A 7,825-nucleotide genomic window follows, 5' to 3' on the forward strand; every position below is an offset into this window, starting at 1 on the left:
CACACACACACACACACACACACACACACACACACACACACAACTCTCCCATGACCTCTATTTTTCCTCATTCCAGTGAGGATGACTGCTATCATGAGATGTGTGGCCCTTTCCTCACTCTGCTGCTGGCTCCCTGGTGTGAAGGGATGGGTGCCATATCATTGCCCCCAGGGGGGTCACCGTAGAGTCAGATTTAGCCAGTGACAGCTCCATTACTCCTTGGAATGGGGGTCGATTCTGTTTGCGGTCTTATCTCCAGCTGTGGCTAAAGTGTGTCTTTACTGTGATTCACAGCAGAGATTGGTGGAATAATGTTGCTGTCTTTGCTGCATCTCAGTTCTCACTTGCATACTGTCTGCTGCTGGATGAAATTCCAAAGCATCGGGAGCCTTAAACCTCCTATCTGTGGGGGATTAGTTGTTCCAACTTTTCTGCCCTTATCAGCTAACCTGTGTTTAAACCTTTCAGGCGGTACAAGTGAATACACCAAAGCAAAAGGCAGGCAGAAATTATCTCAGAAATAGGAACCGGAGGGGCTGGAAGTCTACCTACGCAGATACAGAACAAGCTTTTTCTGGTGATAGAGGGCTGAGGCACATTACCAGCCAAAGGTCTTACTGTGCAAGCAAATACAAAGGACAACAAGCTGCTAAGAATGCCTGGTGAGTGATACAAAAGTGTCCTGTCCTCCGCACCTCTCTGTGCTGATCCCTCGCTTTGCCTGCCTACAGCATCCATTCCCCGGTTCTGAGCAGAGAACGCCCCCGCACCTTCTTGGTGAGATTTGAAACAGGCAATAAGAAAAAGTTGAATTTTCTGTGAGCAAAAACTGAATCCTCCACGGGCCTCCCTGTTTAGCTATACCCACACTTGCTCCTCACCACGCACACACGCAAAGTGCACATAATCAAATGAGCATTAGAGATTTAGAGTGACTTTCATTTTTCCTTTCCAGCACTATCAGGCTCTTAACAAATGTCTCACCAATGTGGGCTCTTTCTTCCCCCTTATCTCTATGATCCACCCGATATCTGATCTTTAACATGACAGCAGTCTTTCATCATAAAGTGGATGGAAATGCACAGCTGAAATCTCTCTACTGTTCGGGATAACCTTGTCTCCTTAGCTCACTGACTGCTTTTCTATATCAGGGCTTGCTTGGCAACTTCCCACTTTCTTTTAAAGACACGATCCGTCAGTCAGATTATCTGTCAGTCAGCTTGTCACAAAAGAAAGCAGGTCTAACGAAAGTTATCTAAGGGAGGAATTTTGCCTGTGGAAGAAAGCTAGTGTTTCTATACACTCCGTCTCATTTGAGGGAGCTAAAAAAAAAAAAAAAAGCGGCCCCTTTATTCAGCCCTCCCTCGCTATAAGTGCAATAAGCAGGTGAAAGGAAATCTCATTTCACCCACTAGTATGCCAGCAGAGACAGCTAAATTTAATTCTGCAAACAACTAGCACACCTTCTCTATTTCTCACTGGTATTGCACTGGCATCATCTAAAACTTCTCCAAAGCTATTGTGACTTGGGCTATAAGAACTCCATGTAGACACAAATCTATTAATTTAAAAAAATATATGGCTACAGCCGGCAGCTGGTTAGCTTAACTTAGCATCTAGCCCTGGCTATTAACCACCACCTTTAAAGGTGTGTTCAGAACGAAAGTAAAGCAAAATTTCACCTTGTGTCATTCTTGCAAATTAGACTGGTGAAGTCCATTAGAGAGGTTGGCTGCAGCCTTGTGTGTGTTTGTGTTCAGCTCAGCCTCTAATTGATCTCACCAGAAACTCTTTATTTATTTGTTATTTCTCTCTGATCTTTCCCCTTTTTCCTCTCCTGTCTGTTTATGAACTCGACTCATAAAGGCCCGGGCTAATTGATTTGATTTCCATTGACTTTGTATACAATTGGTCCTACAGGCCTACAAGGTACATGGTGGATTTTTTTGTCATTTTATAGGGTTGCATAACGAGATCAAGTTCTATGTACAAAATGATATACAGTAGACTCGTGATTGAATAAAAGGTCATAGAAATAAAGCTATTTTACATAGTGGAGTGCTGAGGATCTCACAGCTTGAGGGAAGAAACTGCTCTGAAGTCTGGGTGTACAGCATGAACAGGAGGGGGCTGAGCACAGAGCCCTGGGGGCCTCTGGTGTTGAGCCCTTAAAGGTTCATTGTTTAATATTAAAGAGGATCCATTGACAGAAATGCAATAACGATGTTTTCAGTGGTGTATAAAGACCATACATAATGAACCCTTACGTTTTTATTACCTTAGAATGAGCCATTACTATCGTCCTCTTACATGGTCGCCATGTTGCGCCACCATGTTTCTACAGGAGCCCAAATGGACAAACAGCTCTTCAGAGCGTGTTTCATCATTACGTTGAATAAGTTCAAAGAAGAAGAAGAAGAAGAAGAAGTAATGTTAGTAGTACTAGTAGTAGTAGTCGACTGGTTAATTAGAAGTAAGAAAAGAAGAGAAATTTGGACAAATGGAGGCCCACATGTATTATTTAGCACAAGAGCCGACAGAGCATGTCGGCCATCGTAGCTTCTCCTGCGTGCTTGGAAAGCAGCGAGTGATGGTGCATTTATGTGGTGTTGGAAAAATTTGAATCTTATGTTGCTCCATAAATCTTTATTGCAAAAAAAGAAATAATGTGGGACATAAAGAAGTATACAGAACTTTCATTCATGCAATCAAGTATTGCATGTACATATTTAGCAAACATGTAATTTGTAACATGGTTATTACGGTTAATTTGCTGTCTATGTACAGTGAACTAGATGTCAGCTTGTCATAAGCTCTAATTATGCTAAACCCACACATCCGTGTCGATTCCACAGGAGCACATGAATGCACCGTGAGTCGCTGATTGCAATTTGCAGCGGTCACCACTAGATGCCACTAAAACTTACAGAAACTGAACTTATGTTCTGTCTGAAAACACAATAAAGCTTATTAATTGATATGTTATGTTGGGTGGTATTGATGTTCTCATCTAACACTTCCCTGAGAGGGAATGCATACTTTCCAAAATGTTCAACCATTTCATTCAATAATCAATTCATCAAAATATAGCTACGCTGAGTGGGATTATTTTTATGCCATTTCTGCTCTAATTTTTCACCCTGAGATTTTTTCACCTAATATTCATTGACCATTAATGGGAGGTCATAAATGAAGTCAACGATGCTGACCCCAATCAGACTCAGAGTCTCTTTGATTACTTGTCATCCTGAAGCCCACAGAACTCATGACCTTGCTCACCTCAGTTCAGTATTAAATGCTCAGAAAGCCATTTAGGGAGACGAAGAATATCTGGCATAAATTTGTCTCACCCGTAGATAATCCCATCGCCAGCTGTTTTCTATGAAAACTCCAAATTACAGAGGGAGGGGACTGTCGTTTATAAACCGAAGCTTTCAGCTAACATTTACCCAGCCGTGGCATTCCCACCCTGCTTACCAATTGTGCAAAGCTTCATTTATTAAATTTAGGCAGGACGGATTGCAAGCCAAGGTGCTTCGCTACTGGCAGAGTGAGAGACATCCGGTGAGTGACAGACGAGATGATGAGAGCAAGAAAGAAAATGGGACATGAGGGATGGGACAGAGAGAGAGATTACAGTGGAGAGGAAGAGAGAAAGAGCAGGAGGGGGAACGAGGAAGTTTACACACGCCATCTGTGCATCAAAGGTGTGGCTGTGCAGGCTTGCGCTCACGATGCACGTCTGTGTGATTGTTTTTGAACGAGGGATCTCTTGAATATAGATGGTCTCATTTTCACTCCCCTGTCTACTGAGATCCCCCATTTTTTTCTAATGTTTCATCTGCACATGAGTGAACAAGTCAGCTCCGCTGTTGTGTTGTTGAACCCTGCTGTGTGCAAAAAAACAAAAGACTTGTAATTATCTGCTGTATGCATGCAAGTAGCTGAACGTCATTCAGTGAAATTAAAACTTTTCCTGTCTGTAAAATGTTCTCCTGGCACCCATCAAGACTTTCACAGACAACTCCTTTGCTCCTCACATGCCAGACAAGCCAATTACTCTTTTCCTATGACTAAGAATTTTCCAGTCTAACAGGTTGATAGCTCTTTTTGCTTACAAGAAGATTCCCATCACAAAATGTTCCCTTATGAAGCATCACACATCAATACATAAAAAGGTAGATAAACTACTTTTTGCTTGTAAACATCACACAATGAGCACATTCACACTAGGGATTAAAAAACAGAATGATTACTTGTGATGCACCCTCTGCTCTCCAACTGTTTCATCACATTGGGGAGTTTACAATCTGAAAGAGAGTATCACAGCATTGCAGCCTCACGCCCACTAGTTTCTAGGTTATAGACTTCAAATCAAATCTACCGAAAGCCTTTGAGACTTCCAGAGGGAAGTCAGTTTTATTGAGAGCATTTGATTGGTCCTGGTCTCGCTTGGATTGCCCCTCTGAAAATAACAGACATAAATTCCTGCGTGGCTGCGATCCAAGCAGACACCTCCACATGTCTGGGTAGAGAGCAGACAACGCCATTAGGGATGAAAAGCCCCAAGTGGCTCGTGTCCTTCCTGTCTCTAACATCCTTTCTTTCTTTTCTTTGGTTTGCTTTTGGACCCGAAGGCCCCCATCTGCAAGCGTTTTTTCCCCGTCTCTTTTGCTGTGAAACTAGCCCATCAGCAGTGCTCTCTGGTGCATAATTGGTGCCATTAGCATGACGCATCACACACTCTCAAGCGCTGTGGCTGGACAGCAGCAAAAGCTAGGTACCGTACTCTCTCTTTTTCTCTCTCTCTTGCTCTTTATCCCACCAACTGTTTCACACGCACAGGGCTCGCAGCCATCACATTTGTGGGAGTAATGGGCCTGGCAAATTACAGCAGATCGGTCCACAGCAGGCTCAGCCCGGCAGCCACCAGGGAGCACCGAGCAGGCGTGCTGATTCTATAGAACGTGGCCTCCTGATCGGACAGCAAAGAGGGGCCCTGGGAGGGAGGGACGGAGCCAAGGAGGGATCATGCTCCGCGGGTTGTGATTTTGATTGTTGCATTGTGAGAAATGGACTTGTATGTGCTTTTGTGTGTGTGTGTGTGTGTGCGTGTGTGAGAGAAAATTTCAGATAATCTAGAAATTGGGAGTCCAGTCACACTTCTCAGTGTGTTCTGCAGAAGTTGTACGAGCCCAAGCGAACACAAGAGACTCTGAATAACAACTTGCTAAACACAATTTCCTGGCTGATTTCATTGATTATTTCTCTAACGTTAGTTCTGCTCCGTCTATGCGATGGCTCACAGTTTGCTTCAACTCAAACACACATACAGCACAGACAGAGACAGACGTGCACTCGCAGCTCAAACATGCCCTCCCACACACACAGATGGTCTGAGAGATGCTTCGACAATTAAGCTGTTCCATTTTAAGTCTCTCACTTTAACAAGCCGAAGGAAGCCTGCTGCTGGATCTTCCTGTCCTCTGAGGCGTGCTGATTCCTAGGCGCTCCCAAGGGCCTTTCTGTGTGACCAAGCCCTTTCTTAATTACACCTGAGAGCACCGAACAGCTGCTCCTCTTCCACATCTTTGTCTCTATCAATCAAGGGGCTTCTGTAAGGCAAACTGGCAATATGGAAGACCCTCTCTCTCCCTCTACCTCCCTTCCCTCTCTCTTTCGCTGATTCCTCTGTTTCTGCTTTGCAAGTAGAAATAAATGTCTGTGAAAGTCCCTGATTTGTGTAGCAAGTTATCAGCTACACTTTGGTATTGAACCCGACTGCTCTTTCCTCCGGCAACACACGTTGCACAACTTGTCCCGAGAGTGTTACTGATGTCGTAATAAAGTTATTTTTGAAAACAAAGCATGACCTTGTGGTCAGAAGATTTCAATTCCTTCTCATACTCATAGCTATCATGGTTAATTCATAGCTCAACTCTCCAAATATGACGCTTTTCACAAACTTGGTTGATTTTTAGTCCATGTATTTTTAACACTTTTGGATTCATTTTTAATAGAAGTGTTCATCCCAGGCTTGTAAAACTGTGGGCTGGGAGACAATGTTAACAGAGAGCTGCCGCAAAAATGGAAGGAAAATGTTTCTGAAGGACATCGACATTGTGACATTGTGTATGTATTTATAGAAATAATACCAGAAATACTCTTGTACAAGAAAGTCAACCTGTTCACTGAAGCTGCAGTATCAGATATTGGCCCATCAAATTAACAACAAAGATGGAATAAGATTTAATGTTTTATATATACCAGCTGAGCAAATATTTCCTACCAGAAACCATATTTCATCTTTGAATGTATTGGCACTGCTGTGGAACATAAATATTTATCAGGGCACTAAAAGGTGAAGTGTGTGGGAGTAATAGAATTTGGCAGCTTAGAATATTTCTGAAACACAACATCTCCAGATTGCTTTGCAAGATGGAGCGCTGCAAGAACACACCTCAAGTGCCCTTTTTGCATCACTAAACATCATTAAAAGAAGTTTTTTGGCTCATTGTGTAAAAATGTTTAGCACAATGAGCCTCATCAATATTGCAGCTTGTTGTTGCCTCGCTGGTTGCATTTTGGGAGTGCAAACTGTGATTTGAGCTCTGCATGTCAAAAGTAATGTAGCACGGTATAATTAGGCCTACAGTTAGAGGTATGTAATTTACTCAAGATAGTGGAGGCAAAGGTAAAGTTTCAGTATGGTATTTAAAAAAAAAAAGGAATAGTTCCTCATTTTTGGAAATATGCACTTTCTTGTGTTTCCAGTGTGCTAAGCTAAGGTAACCAGCTGTTCACACATATGGTGTAAATAAGAAATTGTAATCTCTACACTTTTGTCACAACTTCATGGACAAGTTAACTTACCTTTCCAGGCCCGGATTCTACTGACAACCTGAGGGAGCAGAAGTGTTTCAGTGGCCTTGCTGCGGTGGAGCTCAGAGTTTTACCTTTAGCAGCTAAACAACACGCCAACTGCTGCATATTAATGCTCAACATGCTATTGATTACATGCATAATTGCAGCTGGATGGTCCAAGAATGAAAATAGCACTTCTTTTCTCAGTTCTGAAGTTCTTCTAACAGAACAAATCACCATCAGATTACAGGATGATAATGATGAACCATTTTCCTGTTATATATATAAAGTATTTGTTCAAAGTTACTGAAGCTAACGTCAAAGACTTACATGTGCAGATGATGTGATGAAATGACCAGCTGTCAGGTGAGATACATTTGTGCGTGGACCATAGCTAAGTTACCCAGCAAGTAGCTAGCAAACAATGTGTTACGGCGCTAACATTTTGGTGACATACAGTGGATATAAAAGTCTATCCAACTCAAAATTAAAAAATGCCATTAAAAGGCCAGGTTCTTGTGATGTAAAATAATGAGACAAAGATAAATCATGTCAGAACTTTTTCTACCTTTAATGTGACCAATAATGTTAACAATTCAATTGAAAAACAAACTGAAATCTTCGAGGGGGAAAAATGAACAATAAAACCTTACAATAACCTGGTTGCATAAGTGTGCACACGCTCCTTTAACTGGAGATGTGGCTTTGTTCAGAATTAACCATTCACATTGAAACTGATGTTAACTAGAAGTCATTACACACCTGCCATCATTTAAAGTGACTAATCACAAATAAAGTTCAGCTGTTCTAGTAGGATTTTCCTGACATTTTCTTAGTTGCATCTCAGAGTAGAAAGCATCAGAGGGATCTCATTGTTGAAAGATATCCATCAGGAGAAGGGTACAAAAGAATTTCCAAAGCATTAAATATACCATGGAACACAATGAAGACAGTCATCATC

The 7,825-nt window shown here is 42.0% G+C and overlaps 1 protein-coding gene across 1 annotated transcript in view; it reads right to left on the reverse strand.

The window, feature by feature from the left end:
• The window catches only part of si:ch73-62b13.1 (Carbohydrate sulfotransferase 1-like), a 14,893-nt gene extending 7,973 nt beyond the window's left edge, over positions 1-6,920 (reverse strand). The window contains exon 1 of the mRNA XM_046036764.1: positions 6,874-6,920. The gene's annotated coding sequence lies outside the window, so the exon portion shown is untranslated. The remainder of the gene's footprint in view (positions 1-6,873) is intronic.
• Between the last annotated feature and the right edge of the window lie 905 nt (positions 6,921-7,825).

Source organism: Micropterus dolomieu, linkage group LG22, assembly GCF_021292245.1.
Source record: "Micropterus dolomieu isolate WLL.071019.BEF.003 ecotype Adirondacks linkage group LG22, ASM2129224v1, whole genome shotgun sequence".
In the NCBI taxonomy this organism is placed as follows: Eukaryota; Metazoa; Chordata; class Actinopteri; order Centrarchiformes; family Centrarchidae; genus Micropterus; species Micropterus dolomieu.